General features: G+C 44.4%; 11 non-coding genes across 11 annotated transcripts; all 11 read left to right on the top strand.

The window, feature by feature from the left end:
* The first annotated feature begins 361 nt into the window (after positions 1-361).
* Positions 362-433, top strand: trnae-uuc (transfer RNA glutamic acid (anticodon UUC)). Its single transcript has one exon. It is a non-coding gene; the product is annotated as a tRNA-Glu (tRNA).
* A 1,423-nt stretch (positions 434-1,856) lies between these two features.
* trnai-aau (transfer RNA isoleucine (anticodon AAU)) lies at positions 1,857-1,930 on the top strand. The gene has a single exon. It is a non-coding gene; the product is annotated as a tRNA-Ile (tRNA).
* Positions 1,931-2,471: 541 nt separating this feature from the next.
* Positions 2,472-2,543, top strand: trnae-uuc (transfer RNA glutamic acid (anticodon UUC)). The gene has a single exon. It is a non-coding gene; the product is annotated as a tRNA-Glu (tRNA).
* Positions 2,544-3,966: 1,423 nt separating this feature from the next.
* On the top strand, positions 3,967-4,040 carry trnai-aau (transfer RNA isoleucine (anticodon AAU)). Its single transcript has one exon. It is a non-coding gene; the product is annotated as a tRNA-Ile (tRNA).
* Positions 4,041-4,581: 541 nt separating this feature from the next.
* trnae-uuc (transfer RNA glutamic acid (anticodon UUC)) lies at positions 4,582-4,653 on the top strand. Its single transcript has one exon. It is a non-coding gene; the product is annotated as a tRNA-Glu (tRNA).
* A 1,423-nt stretch (positions 4,654-6,076) lies between these two features.
* On the top strand, positions 6,077-6,150 carry trnai-aau (transfer RNA isoleucine (anticodon AAU)). Its single transcript has one exon. It is a non-coding gene; the product is annotated as a tRNA-Ile (tRNA).
* A 541-nt stretch (positions 6,151-6,691) lies between these two features.
* Positions 6,692-6,763, top strand: trnae-uuc (transfer RNA glutamic acid (anticodon UUC)). The gene has a single exon. It is a non-coding gene; the product is annotated as a tRNA-Glu (tRNA).
* A 1,423-nt stretch (positions 6,764-8,186) lies between these two features.
* On the top strand, positions 8,187-8,260 carry trnai-aau (transfer RNA isoleucine (anticodon AAU)). The gene has a single exon. It is a non-coding gene; the product is annotated as a tRNA-Ile (tRNA).
* Positions 8,261-8,801: 541 nt separating this feature from the next.
* On the top strand, positions 8,802-8,873 carry trnae-uuc (transfer RNA glutamic acid (anticodon UUC)). Its single transcript has one exon. It is a non-coding gene; the product is annotated as a tRNA-Glu (tRNA).
* Positions 8,874-10,296: 1,423 nt separating this feature from the next.
* Positions 10,297-10,370, top strand: trnai-aau (transfer RNA isoleucine (anticodon AAU)). The gene has a single exon. It is a non-coding gene; the product is annotated as a tRNA-Ile (tRNA).
* Positions 10,371-10,911: 541 nt separating this feature from the next.
* trnae-uuc (transfer RNA glutamic acid (anticodon UUC)) lies at positions 10,912-10,983 on the top strand. Its single transcript has one exon. It is a non-coding gene; the product is annotated as a tRNA-Glu (tRNA).
* Positions 10,984-12,179: the final 1,196 nt, after the last annotated feature.

Here is a 12,179-nt window from a genome sequence, read left to right as displayed (position 1 = left end):
GATAAACGATGAACCGGAGGCCTGTTCCCGTAAATGCTCAAAAGTAGGAACAGACAGCCAGAACGGTTCTGTCGCCTGGAGATGGGCAAAAGACTGTAGTTCAGGACAAAAACACTAAATGAAATGTTCACCCGGCACCGAGAGTGAAAAATCCCGAGAAAAGGACAGAATGAAATAGATTTCAGTGGATGCCTACCCGCACGTGATGCTGCGGATGCGCGGACATATCTTTGGTGTTCTCCACAAAAAATGCCATTTGCTCCGAACAGTTTTACCTGGCGCGAAAGTGGTGAGACTTTGGAAGGAGCAAGCAGGAAAGACTGTGTGGGTCTGCTTGTTGGCAAGCAAATGTGTAGCAGCTTCCCTGGTGGTTTAGTGGTTAGGTTTCGGCGCTTTCACCGCTGCGGCCCGGGTTCGATTCCCGGTCAGGGAACATTGTATTTTCGGCCGTTTGACCTGCAAGGCTGTTCTTGAACAAATTCACAGCTCACTGCACTCTTGCTGCCCCAACCATCAGCAGCGCATCATTCGTTGTAGTGATACAGCACACACTTCTGTGCCTTCCGTTTCAAAGTCAGCAGTAAATGAGGAGATCTCGCTCTCGCTCAACTGGTGCTGATTGACACCGTAAATGTTGCCGATCATGGCTAACTTTAGCCTTCCGTGTACATTTTTGCGGCACATCACTCTAGCTTACCATCTGTCAATGCATTGCCAGTGTGGAAATATTCAGCATTTTAAACTTAGCAACGTCTGCAAGACTGGAATCAGTGAATGCCTGGGCCATGGCCACTGATAACTTATCCCGAGCATTCATTTGGCCTGGGCCCCTCCTATATTGCACATTGGCTCACTGTGTGTCTATGTTTAGCGTTCACAGGCAATTTACAAGCTCTGAATTTCCCAGCAGTGAATTCATGGAGTGATTGATCTAACCGATATTCAACATCAGTATTGTTAATTCTCAAACAGTTATAAACTCTCCAGTATATTTCACTGTGTCTTCAAGACGGTGAGATCGAGCCTGTTGTGCAAGCTTTGTTTCTTTATGAACACTTCAGCAGAACATTAAATCAACATGTGGAATTGAATTGCTGATTGACACTGTAAATTTGCCAACATTTAACTGCAGTGTGACAACAATCACCGTTATAATTAGGCTTCCATTACGTTCTTGCACGACATCACCCTAAGTAACCTAGTTGATCACAGCACAGATATCAGTTAATTCATTGCCAGTGCGAAAAAATACACATTTTGAACTTAGCAACGTGTACAAGACCATTGCCTGGATCGTGGGCACTGATAACGGAACATGAGCATTAAGATTTTCGGTATCATTATACTTTACATTGACACAACCTGAGCTCTGAGATGTGTTTTGGACCCATTGCCCCGAAACGAGGACAGAGTGGGTGGGGCAATTCCTTCCGGGGTCAGGTTTTCTTTCAAAAAGGTGTGAGAAAACTTTGCTTCGTTCACTGTCAGACCGAAATAGTTCAGTTGGGAAGGCGTTTGACTGAAGATCCAGATGGTTCATGGCTCAATCCCGTGTTTCAGCAATTTTTGGTTATTTCGCGTTCCCTTCATTCTAAGGGTAGTGGCTGATTTTATATCGGGACAGTGGGCTGTTCAGCGGTTGCGTGATAATAATTTTCAACATGAATTGTTTTTAGATTAAGCTGTTACGTTCTGTTACGTTCTATTTACACTCTGCGCAGTGTTGTAGATGAACAGTGAACAATGTTTAAGCGATGTGATGCGTTCAATGTTTATGCAGTAAATCTGTCATCCAGTGTGAGTTGGAAACACAATCCCCGCAGAGTGAGCTTTCACGCAACGTTAACACAACTTGTGGCCGGTTAGCTCAGTTGGTTAGAGCGTGGTGCTAATAACGCCAAGGTCGCGGGTTCGATCCCCGTACGGGCCATTCCAGTGTTTTTCATAATTTTTATTCGGTTTTTAATCACGTTGAAAATCAAATCTTCATAATGAAACAAATCCACACAGAATCACAAGGGTTGGGAATTATTTGGAATAACAGTCATTGCTACTTGCCGACGGGGTGGAGAGGCACATCTTTCTGTTTATTTCTGTTTCTTGGTTTGCTGATAAACGATGAACCGGAGGCCTGTTCCCGTAAATGCTCAAAAGTAGGAACAGACAGCCAGAACGGTTCTGTCGCCTGGAGATGGGCAAAAGACTGCAGTTCAGGACAAAAACACTAAATGAAATGTTCACCCGGCACCGAGAGTGAAAAATCCCGAGAAAAGGACAGAATGAAATAGATTTCAGTGGATGCCTACCCGCACGTGATGCTGCGGATGCGCGGACATATCTTTGGTGTTCTCCACAAAAAATGCCATTTGCTCCGAACAGTTTTACCTGGCGCGAAAGTGGTGAGACTTTGGAAGGAGCAAGCAGGAAAGACTGTGTGGGTCTGCTTGTTGGCAAGCAAATGTGTAGCAGCTTCCCTGGTGGTTTAGTGGTTAGGTTTCGGCGCTTTCACCGCTGCGGCCCGGGTTCGATTCCCGGTCAGGGAACATTGTATTTTCGGCCGTTTGACCTGCAAGGCTGTTCTTGAACAAATTCACAGCTCACTGCACTCTTGCTGCCCCAACCATCAGCAGCGCATCATTCGTTGTAGTGATACAGCACACACTTCTGTGCCTTCCGTTTCAAAGTCAGCAGTAAATGAGGAGATCTCGCTCTCGCTCAACTGGTGCTGATTGACACCGTAAATGTTGCCAATCATGGCTAACTTTAGCCTTCCGTGTACATTTTTGCGGCACATCACTCTAGCTTACCATCTGTCAATGCATTGCCAGTGTGGAAATATTCAGCATTTTAAACTTAGCAACGTCTGCAAGACTGGAATCAGTGAATGCCTGGGCCATGGCCACTGATAACTTATCCCGAGCATTCATTTGGCCTGGGCCCCTCCTATATTGCACATTGGCTCACTGTGTGTCTATGTTTAGCGTTCACAGGCAATTTACAAGCTCTGAATTTCCCAGCAGTGAATTCATGGAGTGATTGATCTAACCGATATTCAACATCAGTATTGTTAATTCTCAAACAGTTATAAACTCTCCAGTATATTTCACTGTGTCTTCAAGACGGTGAGATCGAGCCTGTTGTGCAAGCTTTGTTTCTTTATGAACACTTCAGCAGAACATTAAATCAACATGTGGAATTGAATTGCTGATTGACACTGTAAATTTGCCAACATTTAACTGCAGTGTGACAACAATCACCGTTATAATTAGGCTTCCATTACGTTCTTGCACGACATCACCCTAAGTAACCTAGTTGATCACAGCACAGATATCAGTTAATTCATTGCCAGTGCGAAAAAATACACATTTTGAACTTAGCAACGTGTACAAGACCATTGCCTGGATCGTGGGCACTGATAACGGAACATGAGCATTAAGATTTTCGGTATCATTATACTTTACATTGACACAACCTGAGCTCTGAGATGTGTTTTGGACCCATTGCCCCGAAACGAGGACAGAGTGGGTGGGGCAATTCCTTCCGGGGTCAGGTTTTCTTTCAAAAAGGTGTGAGAAAACTTTGCTTCGTTCACTGTCAGACCGAAATAGTTCAGTTGGGAAGGCGTTTGACTGAAGATCCAGATGGTTCATGGCTCAATCCCGTGTTTCAGCAATTTTTGGTTATTTCGCGTTCCCTTCATTCTAAGGGTAGTGGCTGATTTTATATCGGGACAGTGGGCTGTTCAGCGGTTGCGTGATAATAATTTTCAACATGAATTGTTTTTAGATTAAGCTGTTACGTTCTGTTACGTTCTATTTACACTCTGCGCAGTGTTGTAGATGAACAGTGAACAATGTTTAAGCGATGTGATGCGTTCAATGTTTATGCAGTAAATCTGTCATCCAGTGTGAGTTGGAAACACAATCCCCGCAGAGTGAGCTTTCACGCAACGTTAACACAACTTGTGGCCGGTTAGCTCAGTTGGTTAGAGCGTGGTGCTAATAACGCCAAGGTCGCGGGTTCGATCCCCGTACGGGCCATTCCAGTGTTTTTCATAATTTTTATTCGGTTTTTAATCACGTTGAAAATCAAATCTTCATAATGAAACAAATCCACACAGAATCACAAGGGTTGGGAATTATTTGGAATAACAGTCATTGCTACTTGCCGACGGGGTGGAGAGGCACATCTTTCTGTTTATTTCTGTTTCTTGGTTTGCTGATAAACGATGAACCGGAGGCCTGTTCCCGTAAATGCTCAAAAGTAGGAACAGACAGCCAGAACGGTTCTGTCGCCTGGAGATGGGCAAAAGACTGCAGTTCAGGACAAAAACACTAAATGAAATGTTCACCCGGCACCGAGAGTGAAAAATCCCGAGAAAAGGACAGAATGAAATAGATTTCAGTGGATGCCTACCCGCACGTGATGCTGCGGATGCGCGGACATATCTTTGGTGTTCTCCACAAAAAATGCCATTTGCTACGAACAGTTTTACCTGGCGCGAAAGTGGTGAGACTTTGGAAGGAGCAAGCAGGAAAGACTGTGTTGGTCTGCTTGTTGGCAAGCAAATGTGTAGCAGCTTCCCTGGTGGTTTAGTGGTTAGGTTTCGGCGCTTTCACCGCTGCGGCCCGGGTTCGATTCCCGGTCAGGGAACATTGTATTTTCGGCCGTTTGACCTGCAAGGCTGTTCTTGAACAAATTCACAGCTCACTGCACTCTTGCTGCCCCAACCATCAGCAGCGCATCATTCGTTGTAGTGATACAGCACACACTTCTGTGCCTTCCGTTTCAAAGTCAGCAGTAAATGAGGAGATCTCGCTCTCGCTCAACTGGTGCTGATTGACACCGTAAATGTTGCCAATCATGGCTAACTTTAGCCTTCCGTGTACATTTTTGCGGCACATCACTCTAGCTTACCATCTGTCAATGCATTGCCAGTGTGGAAATATTCAGCATTTTAAACTTAGCAACGTCTGCAAGACTGGAATCAGTGAATGCCTGGGCCATGGCCACTGATAACTTATCCCGAGCATTCATTTGGCCTGGGCCCCTCCTATATTGCACATTGGCTCACTGTGTGTCTATGTTTAGCGTTCACAGGCAATTTACAAGCTCTGAATTTCCCAGCAGTGAATTCATGGAGTGATTGATCTAACCGATATTCAACATCAGTATTGTTAATTCTCAAACAGTTATAAACTCTCCAGTATATTTCACTGTGTCTTCAAGACGGTGAGATCGAGCCTGTTGTGCAAGCTTTGTTTCTTTATGAACACTTCAGCAGAACATTAAATCAACATGTGGAATTGAATTGCTGATTGACACTGTAAATTTGCCAACATTTAACTGCAGTGTGACAACAATCACCGTTATAATTAGGCTTCCATTACGTTCTTGCACGACATCACCCTAAGTAACCTAGTTGATCACAGCACAGATATCAGTTAATTCATTGCCAGTGCGAAAAAATACACATTTTGAACTTAGCAACGTGTACAAGACCATTGCCTGGATCGTGGGCACTGATAACGGAACATGAGCATTAAGATTTTCGGTATCATTATACTTTACATTGACACAACCTGAGCTCTGAGATGTGTTTTGGACCCATTGCCCCGAAACGAGGACAGAGTGGGTGGGGCAATTCCTTCCGGGGTCAGGTTTTCTTTCAAAAAGGTGTGAGAAAACTTTGCTTCGTTTACTGTCAGACCGAAATAGTTCAGTTGGGAAGGCGTTTGACTGAAGATCCAGATGGTTCATGGCTCAATCCCGTGTTTCAGCAATTTTTGGTTATTTCGCGTTCCCTTCATTCTAAGGGTAGTGGCTGATTTTATATCGGGACAGTGGGCTGTTCAGCGGTTGCGTGATAATAATTTTCAACATGAATTGTTTTTAGATTAAGCTGTTACGTTCTGTTACGTTCTATTTACACTCTGCGCAGTGTTGTAGATGAACAGTGAACAATGTTTAAGCGATGTGATGCGTTCAATGTTTATGAGGTAAATCTGTCATCCAGTGTGAGTTGGAAACACAATCCCCGCAGAGTGAGCTTTCACGCAACGTTAACACAACTTGTGGCCGGTTAGCTCAGTTGGTTAGAGCGTGGTGCTAATAACGCCAAGGTCGCGGGTTCGATCCCCGTACGGGCCATTCCAGTGTTTTTCATAATTTTTATTCGGTTTTTAATCACGTTGAAAATCAAATCTTTATAATGAAACAAATCCACACAGAATCACAAGGGTTGGGAATTATTTGGAATAACAGTCATTGCTACTTGCCGACGGGGTGGAGAGGCACATCTTTCTGTTTATTTCTGTTTCTTGGTTTGCTGATAAACGATGAACCGGAGGCCTGTTCCCGTAAATGCTCAAAAGTAGGAACAGACAGCCAGAACGGTTCTGTCGCCTGGAGATGGGCAAAAGACTGTAGTTCAGGACAAAAACACTAAATGAAATGTTCACCCGGCACCGAGAGTGAAAAATCCCGAGAAAAGGACAGAATGAAATAGATTTCAGTGGATGCCTACCCGCACGTGATGCTGCGGATGCGCGGACATATCTTTGGTGTTCTCCACAAAAAATGCCATTTGCTCCGAACAGTTTTACCTGGCGCGAAAGTGGTGAGACTTTGGAAGGAGCAAGCAGGAAAGACTGTGTGGGTCTGCTTGTTGGCAAGCAAATGTGTAGCAGCTTCCCTGGTGGTTTAGTGGTTAGGTTTCGGCGCTTTCACCGCTGCGGCCCGGGTTCGATTCCCGGTCAGGGAACATTGTATTTTCGGCCGTTTGACCTGCAAGGCTGTTCTTGAACAAATTCACAGCTCACTGCACTCTTGCTGCCCCAACCATCAGCAGCGCATCATTCGTTGTAGTGATACAGCACACACTTCTGTGCCTTCCGTTTCAAAGTCAGCAGTAAATGAGGAGATCTCGCTCTCGCTCAACTGGTGCTGATTGACACCGTAAATGTTGCCAATCATGGCTAACTTTAGCCTTCCGTGTACATTTTTGCGGCACATCACTCTAGCTTACCATCTGTCAATGCATTGCCAGTGTGGAAATATTCAGCATTTTAAACTTAGCAACGTCTGCAAGACTGGAATCAGTGAATGCCTGGGCCATGGCCACTGATAACTTATCCCGAGCATTCATTTGGCCTGGGCCCCTCCTATATTGCACATTGGCTCACTGTGTGTCTATGTTTAGCGTTCACAGGCAATTTACAAGCTCTGAATTTCCCAGCAGTGAATTCATGGAGTGATTGATCTAACCGATATTCAACATCAGTATTGTTAATTCTCAAACAGTTATAAACTCTCCAGTATATTTCACTGTGTCTTCAAGACGGTGAGATCGAGCCTGTTGTGCAAGCTTTGTTTCTTTATGAACACTTCAGCAGAACATTAAATCAACATGTGGAATTGAATTGCTGATTGACACTGTAAATTTGCCAACATTTAACTGCAGTGTGACAACAATCACCGTTATAATTAGGCTTCCATTACGTTCTTGCACGACATCACCCTAAGTAACCTAGTTGATCACAGCACAGATATCAGTTAATTCATTGCCAGTGCGAAAAAATACACATTTTGAACTTAGCAACGTGTACAAGACCATTGCCTGGATCGTGGGCACTGATAACGGAACATGAGCATTAAGATTTTCGGTATCATTATACTTTACATTGACACAACCTGAGCTCTGAGATGTGTTTTGGACCCATTGCCCCGAAACGAGGACAGAGTGGGTGGGGCAATTCCTTCCGGGGTCAGGTTTTCTTTCAAAAAGGTGTGAGAAAACTTTGCTTCGTTTACTGTCAGACCGAAATAGTTCAGTTGGGAAGGCGTTTGACTGAAGATCCAGATGGTTCATGGCTCAATCCCGTGTTTCAGCAATTTTTGGTTATTTCGCGTTCCCTTCATTCTAAGGGTAGTGGCTGATTTTATATCGGGACAGTGGGCTGTTCAGCGGTTGCGTGATAATAATTTTCAACATGAATTGTTTTTAGATTAAGCTGTTACGTTCTGTTACGTTCTATTTACACTCTGCGCAGTGTTGTAGATGAACAGTGAACAATGTTTAAGCGATGTGATGCGTTCAATGTTTATGAGGTAAATCTGTCATCCAGTGTGAGTTGGAAACACAATCCCCGCAGAGTGAGCTTTCACGCAACGTTAACACAACTTGTGGCCGGTTAGCTCAGTTGGTTAGAGCGTGGTGCTAATAACGCCAAGGTCGCGGGTTCGATCCCCGTACGGGCCATTCCAGTGTTTTTCATAATTTTTATTCGGTTTTTAATCACGTTGAAAATCAAATCTTTATAATGAAACAAATCCACACAGAATCACAAGGGTTGGGAATTATTTGGAATAACAGTCATTGCTACTTGCCGACGGGGTGGAGAGGCACATCTTTCTGTTTATTTCTGTTTCTTGGTTTGCTGATAAACGATGAACCGGAGGCCTGTTCCCGTAAATGCTCAAAAGTAGGAACAGACAGCCAGAACGGTTCTGTCGCCTGGAGATGGGCAAAAGACTGTAGTTCAGGACAAAAACACTAAATGAAATGTTCACCCGGCACCGAGAGTGAAAAATCCCGAGAAAAGGACAGAATGAAATAGATTTCAGTGGATGCCTACCCGCACGTGATGCTGCGGATGCGCGGACATATCTTTGGTGTTCTCCACAAAAAATGCCATTTGCTCCGAACAGTTTTACCTGGCGCGAAAGTGGTGAGACTTTGGAAGGAGCAAGCAGGAAAGACTGTGTGGGTCTGCTTGTTGGCAAGCAAATGTGTAGCAGCTTCCCTGGTGGTTTAGTGGTTAGGTTTCGGCGCTTTCACCGCTGCGGCCCGGGTTCGATTCCCGGTCAGGGAACATTGTATTTTCGGCCGTTTGACCTGCAAGGCTGTTCTTGAACAAATTCACAGCTCACTGCACTCTTGCTGCCCCAACCATCAGCAGCGCATCATTCGTTGTAGTGATACAGCACACACTTCTGTGCCTTCCGTTTCAAAGTCAGCAGTAAATGAGGAGATCTCGCTCTCGCTCAACTGGTGCTGATTGACACCGTAAATGTTGCCAATCATGGCTAACTTTAGCCTTCCGTGTACATTTTTGCGGCACATCACTCTAGCTTACCATCTGACAATGCATTGCCAGTGTGGAAATATTCAGCATTTTAAACTTAGCAACGTCTGCAAGACTGGAATCAGTGAATGCCTGGGCCATGGCCACTGATAACTTATCCCGAGCATTCATTTGGCCTGGGCCCCTCCTATATTGCACATTGGCTCACTGTGTGTCTATGTTTAGCGTTCACAGGCAATTTACAAGCTCTGAATTTCCCATCAGTGAATTCATGGAGTGATTGATCTAACCGATATTCAACATCAGTATTGTTAATTCTCAAACAGTTATAAACTCTCCAGTATATTTCACTGTGTCTTCAAGACGGTGAGATCGAGCCTGTTGTGCAAGCTTTGTTTCTTTATGAACACTTCAGCAGAACATTAAATCAACATGTGGAATTGAATTGCTGATTGACACTGTAAATTTGCCAACATTTAACTGCAGTGTGACAACAATCACCGTTATAATTAGGCTTCCATTACGTTCTTGCACGACATCACCCTAAGTAACCTAGTTGATCACAGCACAGATATCAGTTAATTCATTGCCAGTGCGAAAAAATACACATTTTGAACTTAGCAACGTGTACAAGACCATTGCCTGGATCGTGGGCACTGATAACGGAACATGAGCATTAAGATTTTCGGTATCATTATACTTTACATTGACACAACCTGAGCTCTGAGATGTGTTTTGGACCCATTGCCCCGAAACGAGGACAGAGTGGGTGGGGCAATTCCTTCCGGGGTCAGGTTTTCTTTCAAAAAGGTGTGAGAAAACTTTGCTTCGTTTACTGTCAGACCGAAATAGTTCAGTTGGGAAGGCGTTTGACTGAAGATCCAGATGGTTCATGGCTCAATCCCGTGTTTCAGCAATTTTTGGTTATTTCGCGTTCCCTTCATTCTAAGGGTAGTGGCTGATTTTATATCGGGACAGTGGGCTGTTCAGCGGTTGCGTGATAATAATTTTCAACATGAATTGTTTTTAGATTAAGCTGTTACGTTCTGTTACGTTCTATTTACACTCTGCGCAGTGTTGTAGATGAACAGTGAACAATGTTTAAGCGATGTGATGCGTTCAATGTTTATGCAGTAAATCTGTCATCCGGTGTGAGTTGGAAACACAATCCCCGCAGAGTGAGCTTTCACGCAACGTTAACACAACTTGTGGCCGGTTAGCTCAGTTGGTTAGAGCGTGGTGCTAATAACGCCAAGGTCGCGGGTTCGATCCCCGTACGGGCCATTCCAGTGTTTTTCATAATTTTTATTCGGTTTTTAATCACGTTGAAAATCAAATCTTTATAATGAAACAAATCCACACAGAATCACAAGGGTTGGGAATTATTTGGAATAACAGTCATTGCTACTTGCCGACGGGGTGGAGAGGCACATCTTTCTGTTTATTTCTGTTTCTTGGTTTGCTGATAAACGATGAACCGGAGGCCTGTTCCCGTAAATGCTCAAAAGTAGGAACAGACAGCCAGAACGGTTCTGTCGCCTGGAGATGGGCAAAAGACTGCAGTTCAGGACAAAAACACTAAATGAAATGTTCACCCGGCACCGAGAGTGAAAAATCCCGAGAAAAGGACAGAATGAAATAGATTTCAGTGGATGCCTACCCGCACGTGATGCTGCGGATGCGCGGACATATCTTTGGTGTTCTCCACAAAAAATGCCATTTGCTACGAACAGTTTTACCTGGCGCGAAAGTGGTGAGACTTTGGAAGGAGCAAGCAGGAAAGACTGTGTTGGTCTGCTTGTTGGCAAGCAAATGTGTAGCAGCTTCCCTGGTGGTTTAGTGGTTAGGTTTCGGCGCTTTCACCGCTGCGGCCCGGGTTCGATTCCCGGTCAGGGAACATTGTATTTTCGGCCGTTTGACCTGCAAGGCTGTTCTTGAACAAATTCACAGCTCACTGCACTCTTGCTGCCCCAACCATCAGCAGCGCATCATTCGTTGTAGTGATACAGCACACACTTCTGTGCCTTCCGTTTCAAAGTCAGCAGTAAATGAGGAGATCTCGCTCTCGCTCAACTGGTGCTGATTGACACCGTAAATGTTGCCAATCATGGCTAACTTTAGCCTTCCGTGTACATTTTTGCGGCACATCACTCTAGCTTACCATCTGACAATGCATTGCCAGTGTGGAAATATTCAGCATTTTAAACTTAGCAACGTCTGCAAGACTGGAATCAGTGAATGCCTGGGCCATGGCCACTGATAACTTATCCCGAGCATTCATTTGGCCTGGGCCCCTCCTATATTGCACATTGGCTCACTGTGTGTCTATGTTTAGCGTTCACAGGCAATTTACAAGCTCTGAATTTCCCATCAGTGAATTCATGGAGTGATTGATCTAACCGATATTCAACATCAGTATTGTTAATTCTCAAACAGTTATAAACTCTCCAGTATATTTCACTGTGTCTTCAAGACGGTGAGATCGAGCCTGTTGTGCAAGCTTTGTTTCTTTATGAACACTTCAGCAGAACATTAAATCAACATGTGGAATTGAATTGCTGATTGACACTGTAAATTTGCCAACATTTAACTGCAGTGTGACAACAATCACCGTTATAATTAGGCTTCCATTACGTTCTTGCACGACATCACCCTAAGTAACCTAGTTGATCACAGCACAGATATCAGTTAATTCATTGCCAGTGCGAAAAAATACACATTTTGAACTTAGCAACGTGTACAAGACCATTGCCTGGATCGTGGGCACTGATAACGGAACATGAGCATTAAGATTTTCGGTATCATTATACTTTACATTGACACAACCTGAGCTCTGAGATGTGTTTTGGACCCATTGCCCCGAAACGAGGACAGAGTGGGTGGGGCAATTCCTTCCGGGGTCAGGTTTTCTTTCAAAAAGGTGTGAGAAAACTTTGCTTCGTTTACTGTCAGACCGAAATAGTTCAGTTGGGAAGGCGTTTGACTGAAGATCCAGATGGTTCATGGCTCAATCCCGTGTTTCAGCAATTTTTGGTTATTTCGCGTTCCCTTCATTCTAAGGGTAGTGGCTGATTTTATATCGGGACAGTGGGC

The sequence above is a fragment of the Pristiophorus japonicus genome, unplaced genomic scaffold (assembly GCF_044704955.1).
Source record: "Pristiophorus japonicus isolate sPriJap1 unplaced genomic scaffold, sPriJap1.hap1 HAP1_SCAFFOLD_30, whole genome shotgun sequence".
Lineage (NCBI taxonomy): Eukaryota > Metazoa > Chordata > Chondrichthyes > Pristiophoridae > Pristiophorus > Pristiophorus japonicus.
The sequence above is the reverse complement of the archived record's forward strand: the minus strand, read 5'-3'. Positions and strand labels throughout refer to the sequence as shown.